Below are 9,025 nucleotides of genomic sequence, written 5' to 3'. Positions count from 1 at the left end.
CCTACGATCTACGAAAATGATATATTTGAACAAAAATTAGGAGAAAACAGTTTTGACACATACACTATTGGACAAAACTAAAGCAGCAAACTGCCAATTTTGCATTTTTAATTATTTTTATCAATCGGGAGCTTACAAGAAATTAACTTTTATCGAAATGGTTCATACGTCTTAAATGTAATTGTCACCTATAAAAAACAGAAATGTTATAGGTACGTCAATGTCATTAGATACTGGGTTATAAAATATGTAATACGACAAAAGCAAAGCAACATTTTTTAATTAAAAAAAAAATCTGGCAAATCTGTTAACAATAACTAAATAATCCCAACTTAAGACTTAATTATTAATAGTTGATTGCATAACCATTGTTTGCAATAACTTTGCAAACCTTCTGGGCATGGACAAGATCAACTTTTGGATAACGTTTTCTGGTAGGGTAAATCTAGGAGAGATGACGCATCAGGTGAGATGACGCACTGCTCGTTCTGGAACAATCATTGTTCATAGCGGCAACACCGGTAATTCTTATTATGTCGTCACATAATATGTACGTATCAAATACAGTTATATTTGAGTAGTGTTAGTGACGGTATTTTGTTAAATTTATTGAGGTTACACTAAATATTTTTACATCGTTTAGAGTCAGAAAATATACAGGTACGTTAAGTTATATTTTTATTAAGTTTTTAAGGATTCTGTTGTAGATAATGAGTAGTTCAGTAGTTCTAACCTCAATTTCACACATTTCCTTTGATGAATTTAGTTAAAAATTTCTGCTTCAACTCACCTTATACTGTACCTAAGGTGAGTTGACGCACGTATGCGTAAGGAGAGTTGGCGCAATAATAAACACATCGTTTATAATTTTATTTTGTCAGAAATGTTATTAATTTATCATTTATAGCATACCGACGAAATATAAAAGAAATGGAAACGTTAGAAGAAGAGAGGGGACAATAGAACAGTTTGGACCTTCAAGTACACTAGGAGCCCACAATAGGATAAATTAGTAAAGCAAAAGTGGAAAACACATAGATTTTTACCTACGAGATCCTTTATGCGCTTTATGGCTTCTGAGTTAGCAGAAAAACTAGAATTACCATACAATTTCAACAGAAAATCTCGCAAGGCAGGCTATGTATGCATGGTTAGATTTTTCTTTAAGAAGAAATAAAGAACAATACGAAAACAATTACGTTTTCGTTCAGAGTATATGCTTCTTTGTCTACCTACAATAATGAATATTTTATTTATTATTCTAAATAAATAAATAAACCAAAAGTAAATTATATGAAGTTTTAATACAAATTTATGAAAAAAAAATATGTGCGATCATTTAACATACTGCGTTATCTCTCCTCGATAAGAGGTAAGATGACGCAGTCATAAAAAAAAAATGTTAATTTTTACCAAAATCTTCGACATTTTGTCATATTTGAAGTCATATATTATAACTTATTAAACTCTTTTAACGTAATCTGAAGTTTTGCTCTTTATTTTCAATTTCACATNCTGGAATTTTAGTGTGCGTCAAAATTTATGTTAACGAATATAAGACTGTCAAGCTAATGGTGTATATTTTGACCGATTTAATTTAGTTTTATTAAAGGTGTAACTAATGATTAATTTGCGGTTTTAAATTTTTTTGCCCGATAAAGCGTCATTTCTGCCAAACTCAACAGATTATTAAATAAAAATTATAAAGTATGGAATATGGACATAAAAATGTTGCGTAATTCTCACTAACACAGGTACTCAAAAAGAAATTCCAAACCTAAAAGACCCACAAACCACTTCTGAAAAAATTCAATACGCTGAAAACGATCCTATAGTCAAAATTTCTACGAAAATGATATATTTGAACAAAAATTAGGAGAAAACAGTTTTGACACATGCACTATTGGACAAAAGCAAAGCAGCAAACTGTCAATTTTGCAATTTTAATTTTTTTATCAATCGGGAGATGACAAAAAATAAAATAAAAATATCCGAATGGTTCGTAAATCTTAAATGTAATTGTCGCCAATAATAAACAGAAATATTATAGGTACGTCAATGTCATTAGGTACTGGGTTATAAAGTATGTAATACGACAAAAGTAAAACAACATTATTTAATTAACAAAAAATCTAACAAATCTGTTAACTTTTAGATAACGTTTTCTGGTAGGTATACTTTGCCAAATTTCAATTATTTTATTCCGTAAAGCTTATTTGTTTCTGAATGTTTCTGTCCTTATTTTCCTTTCCACGTCTTCCCACAAGTCGTCAATAGGATTTAAGTCGGGTGATTATGATGGCCAATCCAAAACTCGTACATTATTGTCACGAAACCAATCTTTTACAAACTGTGAGGTATGCTTAGGATCGTTGTCCTGCTGAAATATGAATCTCCGAGGTATTTCCCACTCTGGATATGGCATCATAATGTTCTGAAAGATATCTCTAAACACAAAACGATCCATAATTCCATGGATAGGAACCGTTTAAAGAAAAACATCTCCATATCACCGCCATGCTTAACAGTTGGTGTTACAAAAGCAGGATTGAATCTCTGATTTACGGGCCTTCTTACGCGACGCATACCATCAGAACTGAAAATATTGTATTCCTAGCAGAAATTAAAGGTTTTTTGACCGGCCTTCTACTAAAAAGTTTCCCCTTGCCTAACCTTCTACGAACTATGCGCTCACAGATGTTTAAATTTCCAATATTCCCCATAATTCTGGGACCTGAGTTCCATGACCTCCAATTTGTCGTCATTTCCTGATGTTTTTCTAGGTCTGTCCGACTTCGGCATATTATTTAAATGTCATCTTTCTTGAAACTTGGACAATATCCTCGAAACTGTGCATCTGCCCACTTGAAACCGACGTACAATGTCTGCCTGACTCTCCCCGTTATTAAACGCATTTAATACTTTTTGCTTTGAGTCAGTACTGATAGCAATAGGCCTTTAAGCATTTTGAGGAAACTTGTTAATATCGTAGGATATTATGTTATATTCTTCATTTTTTGTTATCAACTAGACAAAGTCAAAAATAAAAGTCATATTTGGGCGTTTTCACCCAAAAATTTCACTTTTCTCCGAAATTCATCAAGTCATGAATTTTGACTACAGGATCATGTTCAGTGAATCCTTCGGAAATAGGGAAATGATATATTGGTCTCTTGGTTGGAACTTTTTTTGTGAGCCTGTGTAATTAATTCGAAATCAATTCCGAGTAACATTATTTTTTAACTTTTCGCAATATTTTACGTCCAATNCATAAGAAAAAAAAAATGTTAATTTTTACCAACATCTTCGACATTTTGTCATATTTGAAGTCATATATTATAACTTATTAAACTCTTTTAACGTAATCTGAAGTTTTGCTCTTTATTTTCAATTTCACATATGTTTTATAATTATTTTAAAAAATGAGCGTCATCTCTCGTAGATTTACCCTATACTTTGCCAAATTTCAATAATTTTATTTCGTAATTCTCATTACGTAATCTCTCGTAGATTTACCCTATACTTTGCCAAATTTCAATAATTTTATTCCGTAATTCTGAATGTTTCTGTCCTTATTTTCCTTTCCACGTCTTCCCACAAGTTGTCAATAGGATTTAAGTCAGGTGATTATGATGGCCAATCCAAACCTCGTACATTATTGTCACGAAACTAATCTTTTACAAGCTGTGAGGTATGCTTAGGATCGTTGTCCTGTTGAAATATGAATCTCTGAGGTATTTCCCACTCTGCATATGGCATCACAACGTTCTGAAAGATATCTCTATACACAAAACGATCCATAATTCCATGGATAGGACCTATACCGTTTAAAGAAAAACATCTCCATTTCACCGCCATGCTTAACAGTTGGTGTTACAAAAGCAGGATTGAATCTCCGATTTACGGGCCTTCTTACGCGACGCATCAGAACTGAAAATATTGTATTCCTAGCAGAAATTAAAGGTTTTTTGACCGGCCTTCTACTAAAAAGTTTCCCCTTGCCTAACCTTCTACGAACTATGCGCTCACAGATGTTTAAATTTCCAATATTCCCCATAATTCTGGGACCTGACTTCCATGGATCCGCGCGACAAAGGCGTTTAATCAATCTGTCGTCATTTCCTGATGTTTTTCTAGGTCTGTCCGACTTCGTCGTATTATTTAAATGTCCTCTTTCTTGAAACTTGGACAATATCCTCGAAACTGTGCATCTGCCCACTTCAAACCGACGTACAATGTCTGCCCGACTCTCCCCGTTATTAAACACATTTAATACTTTTTGCTTTGAGTCAGTACTGATAGCAATACCTTTAGGCATTTTGAGGAAACTTGTTAATATCGTAGGATTAACGATTTTTCACTTAAATATTAAATAAGGACAAATTTCGAAAATAATAAATAAAATTGTTGCTTTGCTTTTGTCCGCTTAAAATTAGCACCCTTAAGACAAAAACCGTACAACAACAACACTGAACTGTCAAACCCAAAACCAAATAATTGAATGACAGCAGACTACGTAGTTCTTGAAATTATGTTATATTTTTCATTTTTTGTTATCAACAAAGTCAAAAATACATTTTTTACATAAATATTGCTTTACTTTTGTCCAATAGTGTATTTGGGCCAGTTTTCACCCGAATAGTGGATTTTCTGAGAAATACCGGGGTCATGGGTAAATTTTATAAATGGCATCGTGTTCAGGCATCAAAATATTTGAACAAAATTTAGGAAAAAATCAGTTTTGACTCATATTTGGGCGTTTTCACCCAAAAATGTCATTTTTCACCGAAATTCGTCAACAAGTCATGGGATCGTGTTCAGCGAATCCTTCGAAAATAGGGAAATGATATATTGGTGTCTTGGTTGGAACTTTTTTTGTGAGCCTGTGTAATTAATTCAAAATCAATTCCGAGTAACATTCCTTTTTAACTTTTCGCAATATTTTACGTCCAATACTCGTACTGTGAACTTTTCATCCTATTTTCGTGTGAAGAATATGCCTTTAGGACGATGCAACACGTTGTATAATTAAATTTAAAGCATATCCACAAATATAGTGCCCCGTCTATAATCTAGAACTTCTCTAAAAACCTTGAAATAATTTTACACAGCCAACTTTCCTTTCATGCTGGAAAATTAATATTTCCCTATGAAATGTATTTATGAGTGGTCGCTCTACTAGCTCAAATTTCGTTGAAAAAAAAAAACTCATTTATTGTTGAAGCTTTGGATACGGAAAATCAGGTTGATGTTGTTTCACAATCCAGAGAAATTGAAATCATTTGATATCTCTCCCACTCTGTTATCTTTGCGTAAGTCTTATTTCAGTAACAGATACCAGTTTGTATGATATCGTAGCTTGCAATCAGATAAATTTCATCAATCTTCAGGGATTTTCCGAGGGTCAGTTCTGGATCCACTCCTGTTTGTTATTTTTACTAATGGAGCTAACTGAATGGCTTGATGTCAGTTTGTTGCAGTATGCAAACGACATTAAATTGTTTTTGGAAGATAACGTTTTCTACTAATTGCACTAGATTGCAAAATAATATTGACAAATCGAAACGTTGATGTTCAAATAATAACATGCAGACGAATTAATCAAATGTAAAATTAGTTGACGCAAAATTACTACAAATTTTGATAATAAAAACGGTAAATCTTTTTTAAGTTTAGTTACCCAGTAGAATAGAAAGTTATCCTCGAATGTACACACAGAGAATTGTCAAAAAAATTCACGCAATTGATCGTAAAATCATGATGGTCGATTTTGAATTTTGAACTAATATTGTATGAAATTTGTTCCCGTTACAATTTTAGAAACAACAGTGCCTGATTCCACATCTAACACTGAACTGAGTTGTGGAGGTATATCCAAAATGTCAAATGTTTCAAAAAATAGCCCTCAAGAGCTACAAAGGGTGTCCTTTAACTTTCTTCGCCGAATTAACCTTTGTTATAGAAACAACGATGGTCATTTTGAACAGTTTTTATATGTAATAAGTTGCATTAAATTTAATAACCTCATCTTTGTTACTTTTATCTCCAGCATTTTTTATTGTATTTGTAAATGGTATCACCTATCAAATAAAAAATAGTTGTCATTATTGCCCTAAAGAGGAAATAGTTATGAACTATCACCATACATCAATTTTGTAGTTGTGAGTTTTAAGAAACACTCTGTATAACACCAAAATTTGTAGATTGAAAGCAAAAGTCGACATTCCAAAAATAATCAAAATCGATTAATACGTATTCGAGTTATTTACAAACTTCACAAAAATTTTCACGTACTTTGAGGCCAACTAGCGGCGAAACGAAGCTATTTCGGAGATGGGTTAATTCGCCTAAATCTGCCTATTTTGAATCCACGAATCTGTATTCTTGTACACGTTATTCTGGGACACCCTGTATAATTTCCAGTCTTTTCAATAGCCCTTGAGTCAAGTTTAATTCATTTCTGCTAATTTTTTTCAAGTCAACTTTGTCTAATAGAATATAATGTTCAAAAGAAAAAATGTATCTTCTGGGGTACTTCAAGGTTCCGCTCTTGACCTATTGCTATTCGTAGTTTTCATTAAGAAATGTCCTTAAATAACATGAATTGTGTTGGCATGGCCAATAATCTTAATTCAAATGCTAAAAAGTGCAATATTATAACAATTACCGAAGAAGAAAATGTCTCCGATTAGTTAGGACAACAATATTAATAGGTATTAAATAGATGTCCCAGTTGTGGATTTAGGTATTGTTTTGACAATATCAACTTTTAATTTCATGGACATTCATACCTCGATGTTGCTCTTAGTATGTTGAAACTTAAATATGAAAAAATTACTAACTCTTTTTTGCTCAGAACGACCAAAAGTTAAAGAGTGACTAAATACGTGTTGAATATTTTAGGTAATTGTTTGGAAAGCAATTTAAGATGTAAAACTATCTCATTTAACGATATCATTTGCTGATAAATATTATATGTTAGATAATTCGTTGGCTACAGCAGTTCTTATAAAAGTGACTAGAAAAATTGATATTTATTATTTTCTTCATATTTTAATGCCAGTACTTCTTAAATATTTCATTTGTTTTCTTCTGTAAATATTAATTTTTAGGGTATGTACATTAATATCTATGTATTTTTGTTTTTCAAATGTCGCGTAAACTTAAAAAAACTTATATATTTAACTTTTCTTTATTTAATCTAATCTGANACCTTCTGAAACGGAACAAAACGAAATTTACCATCAATATAATGAAATTGTTTGAGGACATAAATAATTAAAATATGTTGTTGGCCAAATAAACATATAATAGAAATTTTCTATACATTATATACAAATTATTATAATTTTTTACCTTTAGCAGAAAACTTTTTTAGCGACGCCTATGAAAGTCACAATTTTAGGAACAGCATTGTGAATTTTTAAGAAAGTGCTTACATCCGAAGACAACTTTCTATTCGTCAACTTGGTTTGTGGCGCAAAGATCATCCACAAATACTAACTTCTGTATTACTCAATTTACTGCTGAAGGAGTAGATATTTTATATTGAGGTCTATATAATTTACAATCTTTTCAAGGGCCTTTGAGACAATTTCGATCATTTTACTCAATGAACTAACCAATGCCCATTTCTGCAAAAATTTTTCAAGTCATCTTTGTCTAACATAATATAATGTTCAAAAGAAAAAATGTTACTTCTGGTGTACCTCAAGGTTCCATTCTTGGGCTATTGCTATTCGTAGTTTTCATTAAGAAATGTCCTTAAATAACATGAATTGTGTTGGCATGGCCAATAATCTTAATTCAAATGCTAAAAAGTGCAATATTATAACAATTACCGAAGAAGAAAATGTCTCCGATTAGTTAGGACAACAATATTAATAGGTATTAAATAGATGTCCCAGTTGTGGATTTAGGTATTGTTTTGACAATATCAACTTTTAATTTCATGGACATTCATACCTCGATGTTGCTCTTAGTATGTTGAAACTTAAATATGAAAAAATTACTAACTCTTTTTTGCTCAGAACGACCAAAAGTTAAAGAGTGACTAAATACGTGTTGAATATTTTAGGTAATTGTTTGGAAAGCAATTTAAGATGTAAAACTATCTCATTTAACGATATCATTTGCTGATAAATATTATATGTTAGATAATTCGTTGGCTACAGCAGTTCTTATAAAAGTGACTAGAAAAATTGATTTTTATTATTTTCTTCATATTTTAATGCCAGTATTTTTTAAATATTTCATTTGTTTTTGTTCTGTAATTATTAATTTTTAGAGTTTATACATAAATATCTATATATTTTTGTTTTTCAAATGTCTCCTCCTCTAAACTTCAAAAAAAACTTATATTTAACTTTTTCTTTATCTAATCTAATCTGATTTAAAACACCTTGTATAATAAAATTTCTTAGTTGTCGTTGACGATTCTCAAAATATTATTATTTCTTAATCTTATTAATGTTTTGTGGCCTGTTTCTTCAATTTAGAGAAATGCAGCTATATTTCGGCAATTTGCATTGTAAATAACCACAAGCGGTAAAGGAAAATAAAAACCCAACTAAAATAGCCGATGAATGGCTCTCATGAAAGGTGGCCCTGTTAAAATTTTATTGGCCTCTAACCGCATTTAAATGTAAAGAAAGGCATATGGTAAATAACAGACGGTTTGAAGAACCACTTAAAATAATGTTAACACATCATTGACTCTGAAGAAATGCACCGATGTCAAAACAGCGTACACCATAAATCAGTTACTGGATGTCTAAATATTAAAATCAAACAGGTGTAAAGAGAAAAGGATGTATACAAGTTTCGTAAAGGATGCGGGTTGTTGTTGGGATTAAGTAAACGAGGGGATCTTTTTAAAAATGTGGAAAATATTACGGGAGATAATCTTAGGATGTGGAATTTTAGTAGGTTAATAGTGGTTTACACGGTTTATTTTATTTCACGAGATCAAAGACTATTTACGTTTAATCAGTTTTATATCGGTTTTCGAAAATGTTACTTTAAT

This window comes from Anoplophora glabripennis, unplaced genomic scaffold (assembly GCF_000390285.2).
Source record: "Anoplophora glabripennis isolate ALB-LARVAE unplaced genomic scaffold, Agla_2.0 scaffold128, whole genome shotgun sequence".
NCBI classification, from domain to species: domain Eukaryota; kingdom Metazoa; phylum Arthropoda; class Insecta; order Coleoptera; family Cerambycidae; genus Anoplophora; species Anoplophora glabripennis.
This window is presented reverse-complemented; position numbering follows the sequence as displayed.